Genomic DNA, 22537 nt, shown 5'->3' with positions numbered 1-22537 from the left:
CCCACCTGTAATCCCAGCTACTCGGGAGGCTGAGGTAGCGGAATCACTTGAACCCGGGAGGCAGAGGCTGCTGTGAACCGAGATCACGCCACTGCTCTCCAGCCAGGAAACAGTGACACTTTCCTCAAAAAACAAAAACAAAAACAAAAACAAAAAGTACTTCTCTGTACCCCTTCTCCCTGTTTCCCCCAAGTGTGGCCGCTCTAGATATTTCTTTTTTCTTTTTTCATGTTTTTTCTTTTCAAAACGTCTTTAATAAGTAAATAAAGGGGTGATGTAAAATGTTGCAGTTTGCTTGGTAAATGTTAATTGCGAAATTTCTTCTTCTTTCGGAACTTTTTTCCTGCTGCATTTGCTGCTTTTTCAGCCATGATCTCTGAGTACTTCCTGCGGTTGTATCTTCTGAACTCAGAATCATCCAGCAGTTCTTCCGTAATAGTTCTTTTCCTCTGCTTCTTGGGAATTCGTGAATGGTAGAAATCAGCTGGATTGTCAACAATGGTTCCAATTTGGAAGTACTTGGGGAAGCCATCTCTATCATTTTTCTTGTAAAACCTTTTCGGGTCCATGCTGGCTCTCATCTTCAGTGCTTTGAGATCATTTTTCAGTTCATTTGTCATTTCTGGAGCTTTGATACCAAACCAGCCATCCCCTGCTGTTTTTTGTCCTTCTTTTCTACGTTTTTTCTGAAGTTGATACTTTGATTCACTATATGATGGAACACAGTAGTGTTTTTCAAAATCAGGTGTAATGACGGCTTTCTGCAGAAGCTCATTTTTCTTTTTCTCCTTGATCTGTGTTAGGGTTTTCTTGTTAGACTGTAGTTTATCTGCATTGAAATGAATATACAAACCACCCAACTGCTTGATACTCAGACCAGGGTCTATGCTGCTGCTTGTCAACTTTAGGAGTTTAGCCTTTGTGCTATTTAGTAAGTCTTCTTCATCACTAAACTCATCTTCATTTTCGTCGTGGTCTGATGAATCTTCTTCACTTTTTTCATCCTCTTCCTCTTTTTCTTCCTCAATGGCAACCTCACTCACCTTGTCTTCCTCTTCCAAGTAAAAAGTTTTACATTTAAAATCCTAAATGGCATAGCTTTTACATAACCAGATGTTTAGAAGATGTTACCAAATAACCCATGAATGTGCAGTGTGTGTGTGGGGAAATGGAGCATTTAATTTTAACTAGTTTGTTGGTATTATCTATTTTTATATTTATTCTCATTTGGTTCCTGCTTGAAGCTGTGTGTGAAACCTTTTCTGTAAATGAAGTGGCTAAGTTCATTATCTGTGCTTGGTGGTCCATGAGATTTCCCTCTTTATCCTCAAAACAAACTTCCTGTAGCTTCAGTTGCTTAAATGGCTTTCTACTCCTAGTCACCTATCTATCCTTCAGTAAAACATTACTTTTATTTTTGAAAAGCATATTTAACATCTAATGTGGGCATCGTATAGTATTACATATTTGGGGGTGCCCATAGCATCCTTCATGGAAAATGCTTTGGCAGTGGCTGGTGCCTAGTTTGGAAAAGAGCAAGATACCTGTATTATTTTCCTATTGCTGGTGTAACAAGATACCACAAACATAGTGGCTTAAAGCAATACTCATTTATTCTCTCACAGTTGTGTAGGTCACAAATCTGAAATTATGTTAAAAAGTTTGCTTAAGTACATAATAATAATAAACTCCAATTAACATTATTTGTTCTAGTTATGAGATTGATTTGCAAACTCAGTCTGCAGTAAGGACAAGATAGCATTGCAAGTGAAAAGACCCCAAACCCAGCAACATCACTTACTAGTTGTGTGGTCTTGGTTAAGATACTGAAACTCTCTTAGCCATGTATCATATATTGCTGTATAATAATAATGCCTAAATCATAGAATCATTATAAGAATATATGAAAGTGCATGTAGCAAAGCATATGTAAAAATTGTTGGCATAAACTAAATGATCAATAAACACCAAATAAGTAAATTTAACCGTAAATGAGATGGGCCGGGCATGGTGGCTCATGCCTGTAATCTCACCACTTTGGGAGGCCGAGGTGGGTGGATCACCTGAGGTCAGGAGTTTGAGACCAGCCTGGCCAACACAGCGAAACCCTGTCTCTATTATAAATACAAAAAATTAGCCAGGTGTGGTGATGCATGCCTGTAGTCCCAGCTACTTGGGAGGCTGAGGCAGGAGAATCGCTTGAACCCAGGGGCAGGGATAGTAGTGAGCCGAGACTGCGCCACTGCACTCCAGCCCGGGTGACAGTATGAGATTCCATCTCAAAAAAAAAGAAGAAAAAAAAATTAGTTTTGCACATTCTTTAAATTCATATAAATGGAAACATACAGTATGTATTCTTTAGTATCTCACTTCTTTTGATCAAAATCATGTCTGTGATATTTTTCCACATTGTTGTGTGTTTCAGTTGTTCATTCTTTCATATTGCTGAGTAGTATTCCATTGTGTGAACATACCACAATTTGTTGATTAGTTTTCCTGTTGATGAACATTTGGGTTGTTTCTGGTTATGAACAAAGATGCTATGAATACTTCTGAACAGAACTTGTAAATTTAATTTTTTATTTATCTTGGGTAAATGCCTAGAAGTGGATTGCTGGATCCAGTTGATTAGAAACTGAAGAACAGCTGTCAAAAGTGTACATACCATTTTATAGTCCTAACTATAAAATGTAAGCAAAATATAAGATTATCAGAGTTCCTGTTACTCTTCCTCCTTGCTACCATTTGGTGTCACATTACATGACAGAGGCTGTGCCTAATAATTCTCTCTCTTTTTCTCTCCCCTGTCATCCTCACCAGGACCCAATAAAATAGGCATTAGTATCACCCAAATTTTATAAATGAGAAAACGAAAGTACAGAAATATGAAATAATTTGCCCAAGATCACACAACTTTCAAACTGTGATTCAGGGAATTTTATCTGGTAGCCTTCCATTAGTACTGCTTTTGTTACGGGAAAGCGGTACCAATCCAGACCTCACCAGAGGGTACTTGGATTTCACGCAAGAAAGAATTCAGGGTGAGTACATACAGTAAAGTGAAAGCAAGTTTATTAAGAAAGTAAAGGAATAAAAGAATGGCTACTCCATAAACAGAGCAGCCCCGAGAGCTGCTGATCGCCCATTTTAACAGTTTTTTTCTTGATGCTATGCTAAACTAGGGGTTGATTATTCATGCCTCCCCTTTTTAGACCATATAGGGTAACTTCCTGACATTGCCATGGCATTTGTAAACTGTCACAGTGCTGGTGGGAGTGTAGCAGTGAGGATGACCAGAGGTCAGTCTTGTCGCCATCTTGGTTTTGGTGGGTTTGGGCTGACTTCTTTACTGCAACGGTTTTATCAGCAAGGTCTTTATGACCTGTATTTTGTGCTGACCTCCTATCTCATCCTGTGACTTAGAATGCCTTAACCATCTGGGAATGGAGCCCAGTAGGTTTCAACCTCATTTTACCCAGCTCCTAATTAAGGTGGAGTTGCTCTGGTTCAAAAGCCTCTGAGACACTTTCATTCATTACATACTACCTCTTCAGGTAAAGCTTTTACTTATAGAGAGTATGTATTTTAACTGTATTATTTATCTATTTTATATAATCTAGTTACTTCACGCTACTGTATAAATGAAAATAATTGCCCTAAATAGATAATTTTATTAATTTGGCACTTGTGCCCTTTGCTCTTCCTAAATTTCCTGGTTATTTTTCAGAGCTTTGGATGCTTAGGTGTGTATTTCCATCCTGAGTCATGGATGATTCCAAAGGAGAAAGGATAACTGAAGAACATCTGTTGCATAGAGTAGGATAACAGTACTCTTATGTCTTCTCTAAACTTCAAACATCTGGTTTACTGCTTGCCTTAGTCCATTTTCTGTTGCTTATAACAAAATACCTGAAAGTGGGTAATCTATAAGAAATGAAGTGTATTTCTTACAGGTCTGGAGGCTGGGAAGTCCAAGCAGGAAGGGAAACATCTGGTGAAAGCCTTCTTACTGGTGGAGACTCTCTGAAGAGTCCTGAGGCAAGGCAAGGTATTATATGGGGAGGGGGCTGAGTGTGTTAACATGCTAGCCCAGGTCTCTCTTCTTCTTCCTATAAAGCCTGTTAATCTATTAACCCATTAATCTGTAACCACCTCATGGGTTCATTTTGCCCACTGCCCGGAAATAGCTGATTTATCAAGCCAGGGGAATTGCAATAGAGAAAAAGTTTAATTGACACAGAGCTGGTTGAATGGGGACCAGAGTTTATTATCACTCCAATCAGTCTCCCCCAAAATTCAGAAGCTAGGGTTTTTCAAGGATAGTTTGGTGGGCCAGGGAATTTTTGAAATTCCCTGTTTGAAATTCTTTTTCTGGCTTTAGATCACAACTGATATAAATGTACTTGTGAGTGTGTGAATGTGTGTATAAGTATTTATGTTTACATGTATATATATGGTAAATATATACTAAATTGTATATTTACTATATACTTATAGTAAAATATATATTACACTATATAGTATAAATATATTTATATATGAAATATATATGTACTATTTATACTATATATAGCATAATATATTTATATACCATATATTTAGCGCATTATATATAATATAATATATAATATATGATATTATATAATATTAATATAATTATATATTATATATAAATTATACATATTAATTTATATATATTATATTAATAATAATAATACATAATATTAATATATAACATCTATTAATATTATATATTATATATAATGTACTAATATATGGTATATAAATATGTTATGCTATATATGTATATAATATACATATTACATATTATATATTATATATAGCATATGTTATATATTTTTAAGTTTAGTAAATATAGGCTGGGCACGGTGGCTCACGCCTGTAATCCCAGCACTTTGGGAAGCTGGGGTGGGCAGATCACGTGAGTTCGGGAGTTTCAGACCAGCTTGACCGACATGGAGAAACCCCGCCTCTACTAAAAATACAAAATTAGCCAGGTGTGGTGGCATATGCCTGTAATCCCAGCTACTCGGGAGGCTGAGGCAGGAGAATAGATTGAACTCAAGAGGCAGAGGTTGTGGTGAGCGAAGATCATGCCACTGCACTCCAGCCTAGGCAACAAGAGCAAAAAACTCCATCTCAAAAAAAAAAAAAAAACTTCAGTAAATATATATATTTATATGTAGTACATAGTGTATATATACTATATATTTGCTATATATATTTAGTGCATATATATACTAAATACATAGTAAATATATGTATACTATATATAGTATATAAATATATAATACATAGTTATATATTTTTTAAGTTTAGTAAATATATACAATATAGGTATATGTAGTAAATATAATACATATAGTATATATATTATATATTTACTAAACTTAAAAATATATTTTGCTAGAAGTTTTTATTTGTCCTTTCCTACATACAGTGATGACAAATGAGAGCATTTGGGCTTTCTGTTCTCTGAGGTCCACACTAAAAATAGAATCAAAATATAAAATTTAGCTTTGGTGATAGTAAAATAAAAAAGCTATTAAGGTTCATAAATTAGAAATATGATCTTTATATAAAACCTTGGCGGTTCTGAGAAAATCTTCTATCTCACAACATAATCGATATTTTGTCTGAGTATTCAAAAGGAAATGTTTTTATTCCTAATTCTGGTTTTGTACAGTTGTATAATTAATGGAGATGATCACATTGTGAGGTTGAATTTACATGTGTGTAAGCGGTGGTGGTGATGGAGGGACCAATTACAAATTGTAAATAAGGGAAATAAGGTTCCTTTTTTTTTTAAAGTACAAAAACAACATATACTGGTTTCAAGTAGGGATATGACAGTTAAAAAGAAAGGACTGTAAGGCTGAAGACAGGATTTTAAGACTTTAGGATTTTAAGACTGAAGGTAAATTGAATTTATTCATTGATGTATTTGTTTGTTCATTATTTTTTAGAGACAGAGTCTGAGTCTTTCACTTAGGCTGGAGTGCAGTGGTACAGTCATAGCTCACTGTAGCCTCAAACTCCTGGGATCAAGTGATACTCCTGCCTCCACCTCCCAAGGAGCTAGGACTACAGGCGTATACCACTATGCTCAGCTAATTTTTTTTTTTTTTTTGCAAAGATGGGGTCTTGCTATGCTGCCCAAGCTGGTCTTGAATTCCTGGCAACCTCCACCTCCCGGGTTCAAGTGATTGTCCCACCTTAACCTCCCAAGTAGCTGGGACTATAGGTGTGCACCACCATGCCCAGCTAATTTTTTGTGTTTTTAGTAGAGACAGGGTTTCACCATGTTGGTCAGGCTGGTTTTGAACTCCTGCCCTCAGGTGATCCGCCTGCCTCGACCTCCCCAAGTGCTGGGATTACAAGCTTGAGCCACCGTGCCTGGCCCTCAGCTAATTTTTGAATTTTTTTTTTTTTTTTTGGTAGAGGTGAGATTTCACCATGTTGCCCAGGAAGGTCTCAGATTCCTGGGCTCAATGATCCACCCACCTCAGCCTCACAAAGTGCTGAGATAACAGGCATGAGATACGGTGCCTGGCTGAATTATTTAAATTCCCTCTAGATTCTGGATATTAGATCTTTGTCAAATGCATAACTTGGTAATATTTTCTCCTATTCTATAGATTGTCTGTTTACTCTGTTGATAGTTTCTTTTGTTGTGCTCTTTAATTAGGTCCACTTGTAAATTTTTATTTTTGTTATGCTGAATTATCTTAAAGATCTTTAGACATTATTATACACACATTGGGAAATGTCGGAGGAACAGATAACATCAATTACCCTAGTTTGGGTCCTAAAGCAATGTGGTAGATGGTGTGAAATTATAGGAGGGTGGAGGAGAAATATCTACATCATAAAACAATCTTTCCAAAATCTGGTCTATGAGCTAATTGCATCAGAACCACCTGAAGTTGTTGTTAAAAATGAGTATTTGGGGGACTTCATTCAAACCTGCTGAACCAGAGTTTGCTTTTTTTTTTTTTTTTCTCTCTGAAGACAAGGTCTTGCTCCATTGCCCAGGCTGGAGTTCAGTGGTGCTATCATGGCTCACTGCTGCCTTGGCATTCCGGACTCAAGCAATCCTCCTGCCTCAGCCTCTCAAAGTGCTAAGATTATAAGTGTGAGCCACCATGTCCATCCAAGTTTACATTTTTAACATAACTCCAGGTGATTATTATGTACACCAAAAGGTGAGAGTCATTAGCACTGAGAACACTGTATATATGCTTTCATTTATCTTGGGTAAATACCTAGAAGTATAATTGCTAGGTCACTTGGTAGCAATGCATTTAATTATAGGAAATTGCCTGCTTTTAAAAATAATCATAATGATATATATTTTTACTGCTACCACTGATGTAGGTTCTTCTCCTCCTTGTTAGCAAATGTTAACATTTTACCATGCTTGCTTTTGTTATTATTTTTCTCTGTCTCTCTAGATATTCCCCCACAAACTTACTTTTTGAGTAAGTTACATGCATGAAACTCCTTTACCTCTAAATATTTTGGTGTATATTTATTAAAAACAGACTTTTATATAACCACAGTACAATTATTAAAATCAGAAAATTAACATTAAAATACTATCATCTAACCTATAGACTGTATTCAGAACTCACCAATTTTACCCGTAAAGTTCTTTGTAGCAGAATAAAATCTGTGGGGAGGGGGCAGGGGGGAGGGATTGCATTGGGAGTTATACCTGATGTAAATGACGAGTTGATGGGTGCTGACGAGTTGATGGGTGCAGTACACCAACATGGCACAAGTATACATATGTAACAAACCTGCACATTATGCACATGTACCCTAGAACTTAAAGTATAATAATAATAAAAAAATAAAAAATAAAAAATAAAATCTGGAACGTGTTATATTCACTTATAATGGCTCTTTGGATTCTTAACAAAGTGATTTGCCTTAGTTTTCATTTTTTATTAGGGCAAATTATTTTTGTGGTGCTAATCTCCTTACCATCTCTTTTTAGGCATATTATCCCCATTTTAGTCTTAATTAATTAATTGTTATTACTATTTTTTGAGACAGAGTTTTGCTCTTGTTGCCCAGGCTGGAGTGCAATGGTGCGATCTTGGCTCACTGCAACCTCTGCCTCCCGGGTTCAAGCGATTCTCCTGCCTCAGCCTCCCGAGTAGCTGGCATTACTGGCGCCCACCACCACGCCTGGCTAATTTTTGTATTTTTAGTAGAGATAGGGTTTCACCATGTTGGCCAGGCTGGTCTCGAACTCCTGACCTCAGGTAATCAACCTGCCTCAGCCTCCCAAGGTGCTAGATTACAGGCGTGAGCCACGGCACCTAACCAGTTAATTTTACAAGGTAATACATTCATATGGTTCAAACTTTTAAAGGTACAAAGTATTCATAAGGGAAAATCTCCTTTCTACCCCTTTCTCCCAGCCACCTAATCCCCCTTCCTGAAAGCAATGTTTCAAGGCTCATGTGGATCCATTCAGAGATATTTTATGCACATAGAAGCAAAAATGTAAAACATTACTTTCCATCCCCACCACCCCAAGACAAATGATTAAATTTCCTTATGGAAGGTAGTAAGATCCTCATAATAAGGGAAAGAGTCTCATAATGCTCTTGCCTTCTAGGCATATCTTAGTCCATTCCCACTGCTATAACAAAATACTTTAGATAACTTATAAACAACAGAAATTTATTACTCACAGTTCTGGAGGTTGGGCAGTCCAGGATCAAGATGCCAGCAGATTCAGTGTCTGATGAGAGCTCTATCTGCTTTATAGATGGTAACTTCTATGTGTCCTCACATGGTAGGAGGAGAAAATGGCTCCCTCTAACTTCTTTCATAAGAGCACTAGTCTTGTTGATGAGACTCCAACCTTATGACCTAATCACCTCCCAAAGGCCCCATCTCTTAATACAATTGCATTGGAGATTAGGTTTCAATTACAGGAATTTTGGGGGGACACAAATATTCAGACAATAGCAATGCGTTTTCTGAATCTATTGATACCCACACCAATTGTAAAAAAATCTAAGCAAATCTAATCTCTTATCATTTGAGCTAATTTTATGACCCCCAAATCTACTTTCCAGATAGTTGGTTTCAGGATTGACTTCTACTTGTAGGCTAACTACTCTTCACTGTTGACTCCCGTTCCATCACTCTAGGAATTGTTCTACTAAAAAATATCTGGTGATCCTCAGAGTAGGAATTTGTAACCAATTTCCTAATTGACTGTATATGTGTGTGTGTGTGTGTGTGTGTATATATATATATTTTCTCACAAATCTGTTCACTATTTCTTGATAAACACCTCAAGGAGAGGAGTTAGTTGTCTTTTAAAGCAATTAGGTAACCTGGCAATGAGTAGAAAAGGGATTACCATAAACCAGTTTCCTGCTTCACATAAAATTGACCTTGTCCTGCACTTTGAGAGGTGGAGGTGGGAGGATTGCTTGAGGCCAGGAGGTTGAGGCTGCAGTGAGCCATGATCATGCCACTGCATTTCACTCTGGGTGACAGAGTGAGACCCTGTCTTCAAAAAGAAAAAAAAAAAAAAAAAAACCAATGTAGTCAGGATTTGCCTTTTTACTTTTTATCTCTCTCAGTAGACAATTAGTGGTCGAGGGCTGTGTCATTAAGACCTAACACAGAAACTTGGCATTAAATTATTAAATGTTATTGAAAAGTAGGGGTTTAATAAATGTACATTGAGGAAAGAATAAATAAGTTTATCCAGGTGACTCTAAACAAATCCAGAATGTCCCTGCATTTCTCTTCTTGGACTTAAGTTACTTAGAAGAAAAATTCTTGTCACTTCTCTTGAATTTATTCGTTTTTATTTTTTTGGTTTGTTGTTGTTGTTGTTAAAACTTATGTATATATGCCAGAATTCTAAGCTACTCGAGAGGCTGAGGTAGGAGAATCGCTTGAACCTGGGAGGCAGAGATTGCAGTGAGCCGAGATTGTGTCACTGCACTCCAGCCTGGGCGACAGAGCGAGACTCTGTCTCAAAGATGGACTAGAACTAAATAAAAATGGAAAGAAACCAGAATATTGGCCCCAAAACATGCCTCTTTGACACCAATATTTTTGAGCTAAAGGCAATTAAGCAAACAGAGGAAGAGCTCTTTCTATCTTCCTGGCTTTTCCACCTAAAAAACAGGATATACATTCTCCTTCACTGGAAATAACTCTTACCAGCTTAGAGAAAGCACCAGAGGAATCTTCAAACAAACTTAATAACGACCCATTACCTACCATTAATTTCCCCATATATTTACCTTCCCATAGTTTCCTGCCTTTGGAAGCCTAAACCGATTTCCTTTGTCTTGCCTCTTCTCTTGAATTTATTTATTTATTTATTTTTGTTGTTGTTGTTGTTGTTAAAACTTACATATATGCCAGAATTCTAAGCCACTGCTTTGAGTCACCTTCTGATGATATTTCCCCTGCGTTATGTGCACTGCAGGTGTTAAAAAACTTGCTTGTTTTCTCTTGATAATCTGTCCAATTACAAACTTACGATGTTCAGGAGAACTTATATTTCCTCCTTGACATGACCATATCTAATCTCTGGATGAAGACCTTGCTTAAGGCTCTAGATGTGACACCTCTGGGGTCAGTGCCACTGATTTAGGAAAGATTTGCCCTATATCCTAAGTCTCATAGGCCTTGGCAGCAAAGACTTAGATGCATAGATGAGTATTTTCTCTGGACCAAGGGCATGATTGCTATATTTTCCAAATCCAAATTTAGGACTTATAACCTGAAAAGGAACTTCAGTTTATAAGTCATATTGTAAATGATTCTAAATAATTGTAATTCTTGTGCTATTGTAAATACCAATATCAACAAATTCCCTTGATATAGGAATTTGTTGATATTGGTATTTACAATAGCACAAGAATTACATATGGTTATTTGTTTATTCATTACAAGGCATAAAAAATATGGCCCAGGCGGATCACGTGAGGTCAGGAGTTCAAGACCAGCTTGGCCAACATGGTGAAACCCCGTCTCTACTAAAAATACAAAAAAATAAGCCGGGCATGATGGCGAGTGTCTGTAATCCTAGCTGCTCAGGAGGCTGAGGTGGGAGAATCGCTTGAACCTGGGAGGCAGAGGTTGCTGTGACCCGAGATCACGTCACCACACTCTGTCTCAAAAAAAAAAAAGTATATCTATATCTATATCTATATGGCCCCGGAAATGTCCTTAGTCTCTTGTGAGTCTACTTGAATTAAAAAAAATTATATTATGGAAAATTCCACACACAAAATAGAGGATGAACCCTCATATTCCTATCCTCCAGCTTTGGCAATTACTAGCTTGTGGACAAACGTGTTTTATCTCCATTCCACTGTTAAGGACTGAATGTTTGTGTCTCCCCCAGATTCATATGTGGAAGCTCTAACTCCCAATGTGACAGTATTAGGAGGTGGGGCCTTTGGGAGGTGATTGGGTTTAGCTGAGGTCTTGATGGTGAGGCCTTCATGATGGGATCAATGTCCTTATAAGAAGAGGAGGAGACTAGCGTTTCTCTCTCTCTCTCTCTCTGTGTGTGTGTGTGTGTGTGTGTGTGCGTGTACGTGTGTGTGTGTGCCATGTGAGGATACAGTAAGAAGGAGGCTGTCCGTAAACTGGAAGAAGACCCTCACAAGACACGAAATCTTCTGGCAACTTGAGCTTTCACTTCCCATCCTCCAGAGCTGTGAGAAACTAAATGTTTGTTGTTTGAGTCACCCAGTCTATGGAACTTTGTCATAGCAGCCTGAAATGATTAAAAACCCCTCCTAGTTCCCTTCCCCTCAGGGATATTTGAAGCACATTTCAAACCATCACTTCATATTATTATTTCATCCAGAAATATTTCAGTATGTATCTCTAACAGATAGGAGCTCTTTTTAAAAAATAATTACCTTTATCATTATCCATGATCTCTTAATATTATCAAATATCCAGTGTTCACATTTCCCAGGTTTACATATAGACAAAGACTCTCTCTTTGACTAAAACTTCAGTCAGCCTCCTGAGTCCTTTCTGGCCTTCCCAAGCCTAAACTTGGGCTTCCCTCTCCCTCCGTGTAGAAGCCAGTTGGAGCAAGAATCCTACAAAGTCAGTTCATCAAAAATTCCTCACCCTTGGTATGTGACCACTCTTGATATCACCGTGGACAGCCTTCAGCAAAAATCCTGTAAAGTCTGTTTAGCCAGAAACTTCTTATCCTTGCTGTTTTTTCTTAGTAATTTTCCATCACTGACCCCACCCTGATCTTTGGTTATAAATCCCCACTTGTCCTTGCTGCAGTCAGAGTCAAGTGTAATCTCTCTCCTCCAATGCAAGACCTTGCCGCAGTGGACCCTATACCTATCGCCATGGTCATCCTTGAATAAAGTTTGCCTTATCATCTTTAATAAGTGTCATGGGCTGGACATGGTGGCTTACGCTTGTAATCCCAGCACTTTGGGAGGCCAAGGCCAGCGGATCACGAGGTCAGGAGATCGAGACCATCCTGGCTAACATGGTGAAATCCTGTCTCTACTAAAAATACAAAAAATTAGTTGGGGTTGATGGCACGTGCCTGTAGTCCCAGTTACTCCGGAGGCTGAGGCAGGAGAATCGCTTGAACCCAGGGGGTGGAGGTTGCAGTGAGCCGAGATTGCACCACTGCACTCCAGCCTGGGTGACAGAGCAAGACTCTGTCTTAAAAAAAAAAGTGTCATGAATAATTTTTTCTGTATAAATACATATATTTACAATTTCTTTGTTTGAATCAGAATTCTTAGAAAGTTCATACACTATATTAATAATTCATTGATATATCAATCACTTAAGATTCTCTTCATCTGTTGCTTCCTACTCAATCTCTTTTTATTCCTTAAAAATGACTTTTTAACAGAAATCAGGTTGTCTTGTTGAGTTTCCTACATCCAGATTTTACTGACTGCTTTGCCACAGTGTAGTTTAATATGCTCTCCTGCCCTTAATTTCCATAAATTGTAGTTAGATCTCAGTTTGATTAGGTTCAGTTTTGATTTTTATTTTTTGGTGGGGGGGGCAAGGCTTTTTAAAAAGTATATTGTGTACTTTAATAAGAAGGTTCATAATGTCTGCTTGCCTCTTTGTGATTTAAGAAGCTATTGATGGTCATTGCCCAGACCCGTTTGGTTTACTAAGGGTTGCAAAGTGGTGATATTTTAATTCTATCATTCCCTCTTCATGTATTAGCTGGAATATTTCTACAAAAAGAAAATTAGAAAATTGCCCTTATTAACTTTTTCCACTGAAGATTTCACCATATCCTCAAATATTCTTTAAAAACACTGTTTTTAACAGTTGTAGGCCAGGCACAGTGACTCACACCTGTAATTGCATGCCTCTGGAAGGCCCAGGTGGGAGGATTGCTTGAGTCCAAAAGTTCAAGACCAGGCTGGGCAATAGAGTGAGACCTGTCTCTATGAAAAATAAAATATAAAATTAGTGGAGTATGGTGGCACATACCTGTAAAGTACCAACTACTTGGGAGGCTGAAGTAGGAGGATCACTTGAGCCTGAGAGGTCAAGGTTGCAGTGAGCCATGATCATACTACTTGTACTCCACCCTGGAGAACAGAGTGAGCCGGTCTCAAAAAAAGAAAAAGTTGTAGTGTTTTCTTTCTTAAGCATGTACCATATTTTGGCCGGGCGCGGTGGCTCAAGCCTGTAATCCCAGCACTTTGGGAGGCCGAGACTGGGGGATCACGAGGTCAGGAGATCGAGATCATCCTGGCTAACACGGTGAAACCCCGTCTCTACTAAAAATACAAAAACTAGCTGGGCGAGGTGGCGGATGCCTGTGTAGTCCCAGCTACTTGGGAGGCTGGGAGGCAGGAGAATGGTGTAAAACTCCGAGGTGGGGCTTGCAGTGAGCTGAGATCCGGCCACTGCACTCCAGCCTGGGCGACAGAGCGAGACTCTGCCTCAAAAAAAAAAAAAAAAAAAAAAAGTATGTACCATATTTTATGCACCCATTCCCTAACTGCTGAAAATGTATAATGTTTCTGATTTTTCACTCTGTAAACATTGATGGGATAAACATTCCTATATATTTCTTATACATAAATCTTTTTTAGATATCTGGTTATTCAATTAGAACAGAATCCTAGCAGTGGAAGTCCAAGGGATAAACAGTTTTGTAGCTTCTTATTAAATATTAAAATGTTTCTTCCTGAAAAGTGCGAGTTGACACCCTCTACCAGTGAGAGTTCCTGTTTCCCTAAATCCTTACCATTCTCACATATTTAATGTGTTTATGTTCCATGTTTTTATGTTAACTGTAAATGGTAACAAGTGAATTAGGAATGTATCTACTACACAGTGAGAAAATGTAAGGCTTGGTATTTTATGTTATAGAGTACAGAGAAATAACACAAAGCAATGGCTCACATATGAGAAAATAAAAAATTAATCTGTAGAATTTCAAAACCATAAAGAACTATTGAGCTACTTGGTAGGTCTCATGTTTATTCATCTATTGTTTTCAGGAACTAATGGTAATTATAGAGTGTGTGTGTGTGTGACTTATTTTTCTAAAAATTTTGAAGTAATGTTTTTAAAATGTAAATTTCAGACTAGAACTGTAATATGCTAATAGCAAAATACTGCTCTGAGGAACAGCATTTTAGAAATAATGCTTCAGGCTCGCAATTGTCACTTTGTAATTGAAAAGTTTTCTTTAGTTGACTATAATAAGGAAGGTTATTGTATTAGTTCATTTTCACACTGCTATAAAGATACCACTTGACACTCGGTAATTTGTAAACAAAGGAGGTTCAACAGACTCACAGTTTCATGTGGCTGGGGAGGACTCAAGAAACTTACAATTGTGGTGGAAGGGGAAGCAGACACCTTCTTCACAAGGTGGCAGGGGAGAGTGTTAGTGTGTGAAGGAGGAACTGTCAAACACTTATAAAATCACCAGATCTCATGAGAACTCACTCACTATCATAAAAACAGCAAGGGGGAAAACACCCCCCCACGATCCAATCACTTCCCTCCCTCAACACATGGGGATTACAATTCAAGCTGACATTTGGGTGGGGACACAGAGCTAAACCATATCAGTTATCCTATTTCTTTGCCGGAAAATTTAGGAGTTTTGAGATCTGGATCAGAATCTAACTTTACAAATTAATGAATATGTATGTCCCTGTGACTTACTTTCCTCAGGACTGAAATTCAACTGGGAGGCACGAGGACAGCTATTTTGCTAGCTTAAAGCTGGCCTCAATGCTCATTGTTGCTGGGCCACACTAGCTGTTAAACCTTTTGAGTATCATCCTTCTGATACGAATATCAGTCTGGTAGTTTGCAGCTTCTTACTTTTGTTGTGGGTTCAAGGATGCCTATCTAAATCCTAATAAAGTCTGTGTAAGATCTGGAAGGTAGCAATTTAACCTCTGATGATTACATGACTTTTACAAAAAGAGCTGTAAAAGGATGTGCTTCCTTACTTAAGTGGTCTATTTGCTTTTTAGCTTTTCAGAAGCGAAAACTGGGAAGTTTACTACTTAAGATGAGTCTTCTACAGAACTTTTAATGGGACTTATGGGTTTACTATTGTCTCAAGTTCTGGGAAATGATAAAATATGGATTTAAATATGAATTATTGGGCTGGGTGCAGTGGCTCATGCCTGTAATCCAAGCACTTTGGGAAGCCAAGGTGGGTGAATCACCTAAGGTCAGGAGTTCAAGACCAGCCTGATCAACATGATGAAACCCCGTCTCTACTAAAAATACAAAATTACTTGGGTGTGGTGGCACATGCCTGTAGTCCCAGCTATTCAGGAGGCTGAGAGAGGAGAATTGCTTGAATCCAGGAGGCAGAGGCTGCAGTGAGCCGAGACTGCACCACTGCACTCTAGCCTGTGCGAGACAGAGTGAGACTCCATCTCAAAAATAAATAAATAAATAAAAATGAAAATAAATTCTCATTGTAAAAAACTGGTGAAATCCAAATAAGATCGGTACCTAAGTTAATAGTATTATACCAACTGCAATTTTCTTGTTTGACAATATATTATTGATAGAGGCAATATCAATATACTATTGATATTGACAAATGCCTAGGCAGATAAAAAAGGGTCTCTGGAGAATATCTCACCTGCCTCACAAGTGTTTACACCACATATTTTTGTGCAGATAAGGGAACCTGCACAACGTCTTGCCAGGGCATGCCCACAATGGACTGGAGGCCCACATGCACTGGGGAAATGGGGTGGAGCCACCAGGAGTTCACACCTTATGCAGGGGAGCAGCCTGTCCTCTTCAGCTCATGTGTGGCAGCCTGGTATTCAGTCTGTGAGGTGGGAGCCTGCTGGCGGGACCTTCTCTTTTTGCTGAGAGTTTTCTTTTCACTTGAAAAATTCCACCCTCCTCACCCTTCAATATGTTTGCATGCCTAATTTTTCCTAGTCATGAGACAAGAAACCGGATTTAGCTGAACTAAGGAGCAAAAAATCCTGCATAACTATGGTTTTGTAACATATTAGGAAAAGCTGGATGAAGAGTACAAGGGAACTTGCTGTACTATTTTTTCAAATTCTTGTGACTCAAACTGTTTAATAATATAATATTTAAAAAACAACAACCAATGCTTGACATGAAGGTGTTAAATATTATTTTCTTTTACATTTTGTTAACCATTTATTTATTTATTTATTTATTTATTTATTTATTTATTTGTTTGTTTGTTGAGACAGAGTCTCACTCTGTTGCCCAGGCTGGAGTGCAGTGGCATAATCTCAGCTCATTGCAACCTCCACCTCCTGGGTTCAAGCAATCCTCACGCCTCAGCCTCCCAAGTAGCTGGGATTACAGGCGAGCACCATCACACCTGGCTAATTTTTGTATTTTTCATAGAGACAAGGTTTCACCATGTTGACCAGGCTGGTCTCAAACTCCTGACCTCAAGTGACCCACCCACCTTGGCCTCCCAAAGTTTTGGGTTTACAGGCATGAGCCACCGTGCCCAGACTGTTAACCAGACTTTTAATCATCTCTTTATGCTATTTTCATGTTCCTCTTTCCTTCTGATCCTTCCAGATCACTAATAACTTTCTGACCTGTTATTTTTCACACTTTTCTCTATGCTTATATAATAGTATACAAATAATTAATTCATATATTGATGTTTACATTTTCATTTATTTCATAATCATGTGATTAAATTGTATATACTTCCCTGCAGATTGTTTTTCTTACTTGAAAATACATTGTGAAAAATCTCTTCAATTTACTTGGTATAGATGGAACTCTGTCCTTTCAATGGCTTCATTGTAGTCAATGAATCACACAGTTTATTCAACCATTCCCCTACTAATTGATGTTTATTTCCTTCACAATGTTTTGCTACTCAAATATTTTTATACTAAATATTTTACAAGTGTATATTTTGGACTGATGCTTTTATATCTGTTGGATAAATTCTCGGGGATTTATCTGTGGGATTACCAGATTGAAATAATATGATTTAAATATTTTTAAAGGTATTTTCAGACTTCTTTCCTAAATGGCTTCACTATTTCACATTTTCAGCAGTGACACAGAGCATACTTTTTCCTGCATCCCTACCACAAGTAGGTGTTATATCCAATCCACACTTTGTGTGTTCATAATTAGAAGTTATATTTTGCTAATATATTAATTTATGTTTCCCTGACAAACAGTGAGATGCAGCAGCCTTGCAATGTTTATTGATCCTTCGGATTTTTGTAAATTGTTATTCATAACTTTTGCCCTTTTTCTACTAGATTGTTTTTGTCATTTTCTTGATAATTTGTAAGAGCACCTAATATATTACATATATTATGTATCTTTCATATGTATTGCTAGTATTTCCTCTAAGCTACTTTTTGCCTTTTGTCTATATTTATGATATCTTTTGCTATACCATCTTTAATTTTTTTAAGTTGTGAAATATGTCTATATTTTTCTTTATTGTCTTCTTAGTTTCCTCTTTTTTTTAAGCTTTCCAACTCCCAAATTACACATGTATTATGTAATTTTTTTCTGATGCTTTTGTTACTTTATTTAGTTGTTTTACATTCATATAGAGCTGATGTACTGATTATTAAGCTATCATCATTCAGCTTCAAATCCACCCATCTGTATTCTGCTTTGTGCTGTGGGTCTGGGACTCTGCAAACCACATTTCTGCTTTGCCAGCTGGTTCCCTGCTAAGCCCTGCCAATGGGAGGCAGGAGAGGGAGACTGGATGGATAAAGGAGGAATACAGGGCTTGATCTTTTTTGTCTTTTCTTTGTTCCTGTCAGCATCACTTAAGCAAATAATCTTCACACAGTAGTAACTTGGTTCTAGAGTGGCAGTGGGTTTCAGTTTGTGGTTTTTCCAACTCTTGCAGAAACATCCTCATTGCACTCCCTCAGAAATGCCAGCCAATGGGCACCCCACCTGTCCATGCTTTCAGCGATCTCACCTCTGGTTCAATGAGCCGCATCTCCAACCTTCTAAATTTTAATAATCCCCACTCCTTCCCTTTGTTCCCCAGTCCTATGGGTAGTAGCTACTTTATACATTTTCCCTATGATATCTCAGTATCCTTTTTCTGCCTTTTTATTCCCTGAGTACCTAGTTAACAATTCTTTATATTAAATCCTCTCTGTTAAAATAGCTGGTATGGTTTCTGTTTCCTGCCTGGGCCTTGAGTGTTACTGTTGAATTTGTCAGTCTTTTCCTTTAGGATTTTTGCATGTTGTGACATGCTTTTGATGTTGGGAATTTCACAGATACCAGTTTTTTTTTTTCTCTTTAAATGGCTAATTAAGTGTCCCAACAGCATTTATTGTCTACTTCGTCTTTCCCTACTGATTTTAAAATATGTTTTGATACATAGAACTTTAAAATTTTTGTATAGTCGAACTTATCAATTCATCCTTTATGTTTTCTTTTTGTTTGTTTTGGTGTTACCGATAAAAAGGATAAGTTCAGTACCATTTATCTGTGTCATGCCCTCTCTTACCTTCCACCATGAAATGACCCTTGCTACATCTTGGCACCATGCTCTTGGACTTCCCAACCTCAAGAACTGTGAGCCAAGTAAACTTCTGTTCATTACAAATTACCCAGTGTATGATAGTCTGTTATAGCAGCAGACAGTGAACTAAGACACTCTGGAGTTCAGACAATAATCACGCCTGTTTTCTTTCTGTGTTCTTCTACTATATTATACTGCCTCACTTAAAATAGTAGTTTTCAACATTTTAAAAATTGAGATCCACTGTAAGAATATATTTTGCGGCCAGCTGCGGTGGCTCATGCCTGTAATCCTGGCACTTTGGGAGGCCAAGGCGGGCAGATCATCACCTGAGGTCAGGAGTTCAAGACCAGCCTGGTCAACATGGTGAAACCCCATCTCTACTAAAAATACCGAAATTAGCTGGGCGTGGTGGCACGTGCCTGTAATCCCAGTCCTACTTGGGAGGCTGAGGCAGGAGAATTGCTTGAACCCGAGAGGCAGAGGTTGCGGTGAACCGAGATCACACCATTGCACTCCCGTCTGGGCAATAAAGCAAGACTCCGTCACACACAAAAAAGGAATATATTTTGCTCTGTCAATGAGTATACATACACATTTCTATAAAATTGAAACAAAAATTTCATAAAGTAGTATTTGTGGCAGAGATTTTTACTACTTACAACTTCCAAGAAGCCTCCTTAAATAGAGGTTTCAATTTTCCTTTTCCTTTCCTTTCTTTTACTTACTGACTGAAATGTGGGCATGATGGCTTGAGCTAGAATTGCCACTTTGAAGCATGAGATGACCTTGAGAATGGAACAACAAGAAAGAAGCAGTCTGAGTGAGAACTTCGTGGAATGGAGCCACTTGATGCTTAGTCTGCCTACATTTGAAGTTTAACATGGAAAATCAATTTGTTGTTTTGTGTTTTACTGTTACTCCCAGCCAAAGTTAATGCTTACAAATACATTTTCTGTAGCGTTTATGCCAATTTACACTTCCATCAATAATGTATGAGCACTATTTCTCCATAGCTTCACTACAGGTATGTTGTCAAACTTTTGGATTTTGATAATCTTGAAAGTGAGAAAAAATATCTTTTAATTTGCATTTCTCATATGAGTCAGGTTAAACAGCTTTTAGTATGTGGAAGGGTCATTCATTATATTTCTTTTTCTGTTGTTTGAAGTAACTTTAGATGGGTTAAATTTAACAGAGTTTAATTGGGCAAATAATTTGTGAATTGGGGAGCCTCTTGAACCAGAATAGATTTAGAGACACTCCAATGCGGCCACATGGCCAGAAAGGATTTATGGGCAGAAAAAGGAAAGCAATGTACAGAAAATAGAAGTGAAGTACAAAAACAACCAGATTGGTTACAGCTTGGCACTTGACTTATTTGAATACTGAACAGTTGGCTATCTGTGAGTGGTTAAAATATGGCTTCTGTGATTGGTTGAGACTTGGCTACTTGTTACAAAAGTTGGTTTCAGTCTGTTTACGTGTCCACTGATTATGGTTCAATATGTACAGAAAAACCTTCAGGCTGAAATTAGAAGGAAGCAGCTTTAGTCTAAATTTAATAATTGCGACCTTTTGGTCAACCTCTTCACCTCTTAGTCAACTTCTCAATTTTGAGAGGTTGACCAAAATTTTAGGCATTGATGTCACTCTGTCACCATTGTGATGTTCTTATATGGTCTCAAATCCCTCTGAGAGACAGTAGAACAGCGGGCTTTGTAAGATGAGAACATGGACTGCAGCTTCAGGTTACTTTTTTTTTTGAGACAGAGTCTCACTCTGTCAACCAGGCTGGAGTGCAGTAGCATGATCTTGGCTCAATGCAACCTCCACCTCCTGGATTCAAGCAATTCTCCTGCCTCAGCCTCCTGAGTAGCTGGGATTACAGGCGCCCACCATTATGCCCAGCTAATTTCTGTAGTCTTAGTAGAGACAGGGTTTTGCCATATTGGCCAGACTGGTCTTGAACTCCTGACCTCAGGTGATCCACCTGCCTTAGTCTCCCAAAGTACTGGGATTACAGGAGTGAGCCACTGCACATGGCCACTTTTTTTTTTTTTTTTTTATAAGGGTTATAGCAGAGAGGACCTCCTTGTGCTGGAATCTCTTGTTTTCAGCAGAAAACAAAACCTAATCTATTTTAGGATCTATTTGTTTCCTTAAAGTTTTAGTTTAATTCTGTTTTATTTAGTATGAGTGACTCCATTTTGGTTTGGCCTGATCTGTTGGCGCCTAGTGTATGAGCTCAGTCCTAAACAATGGCCTCCCATAATTTTGTTAAAAAATTTCCCCCTTTTGGTCAGGTTCTCACTTAGGTAAGACCAAAATGTAGGGCTTTAGTATCACTCTCAGTTACCATCACGTTGGGTTTCTGGCTTCAGCATATCATTCATAGGTTATGGCACCTTCACGGTCATAGTTTTTTTTGAGTTTTTGTCATCCTAGTCAGAGAGGGGCTGATATGGTTTGGCTGTGTCTCCACCCAACTCTCACCTTGAATTGTAATAATCCCCATGTGTCAAGGGCAGGGCCAGGTGGAGATAATTGAATCATGGGGGCAGTTTCTCCCATATTGTTCTTGTGGTAGTGAATAAGTCTCATGAGAGCTGATGGTTTTATAAATGGGAGATGCCCTCTACAAGCTCTCTTGCCTGCTGCCATGTAAGATGAGACTTTGCTCCTCATTAGCCTTCTGCCATGCTTTTGAGGCCTTCCCAGCCATGTGAAACTGTGAATCAATTAAACCTCCTTCCTTTATAAATTACCCAATCTCATGTATTTCTTCATAGCAGTGTGAGAACGAACTAATCAGGGCCCATTTGACATTCTATGCATGGCTGCAAGAGAATTTAAAGAAGTTTGTTGTGCAACCATGGACTTTGTGGTAGAATCTGCTATAAGGTCTATTATGAGGAATAAATGTTTAGTCATTGTCTCATTTACTCCAAATCATGTAAAAAGAGACCTAGCAAATGATGTCCATCCAAGATGAAGGCCTCCTGGCAATGTTCTCTTTAACCTATGACACAAGCTAAGAGGAGTGGACCAATATTTTGTTTTTGATTCATTATGAAGCAACAAATGTATATTAAAATTTTTCACACATGTTGGTCCTTTATCTTTTATCAATGCATAATGTTGTCCATGTATAAGTTTATAAGGTTGCTTAAAAAATCCTCTACAAATAAAAGTATACTCCAGAAGTGTACATAAGAGACCCATTTTCTGGTTTTATTGTGGATGTTTCTTTTGAGACAGGGCTTTGCTCTGTTGCCCAGGCTGGAGTGCAGTGGTGTGATTATAGCACACTGTAGCCTCGAACTCCTGAGCTCAAGTGATCATATTACTTCAGCCTGCTAAGTAGCTGGGTCTATTGGTGAATGCCACCAAGTCTAGCAAATTATTTTTTATATATTTGAAGTAGGGAGTCAACCCACAATTTGACCACAAACAGTGTCTCACTGTGTTGTC

General features: G+C 38.1%; 1 pseudogene across 1 annotated transcript; it reads right to left on the bottom strand.

Annotated features, from left to right (window-relative positions):
• Positions 1–238: 238 nt before the first annotated feature.
• Positions 239–18526, bottom strand: LOC101012215 (annotated as a pseudogene). Its single transcript, XR_002517734.2, has 2 exons — positions 18506–18526; positions 239–1085 (listed from the first exon to the last, which is right to left on the bottom strand). The product of XR_002517734.2 is annotated as a deoxynucleotidyltransferase terminal-interacting protein 2 pseudogene (transcript).
• Positions 18527–22537: the final 4011 nt, after the last annotated feature.

This window comes from Papio anubis, chromosome 13 (genome assembly GCF_008728515.1).
Source record: "Papio anubis isolate 15944 chromosome 13, Panubis1.0, whole genome shotgun sequence".
Classification (NCBI taxonomy): Eukaryota; Metazoa; Chordata; class Mammalia; order Primates; family Cercopithecidae; genus Papio; species Papio anubis.
The sequence above is the reverse complement of the archived record's forward strand: the minus strand, read 5'-3'. Positions and strand labels throughout refer to the sequence as shown.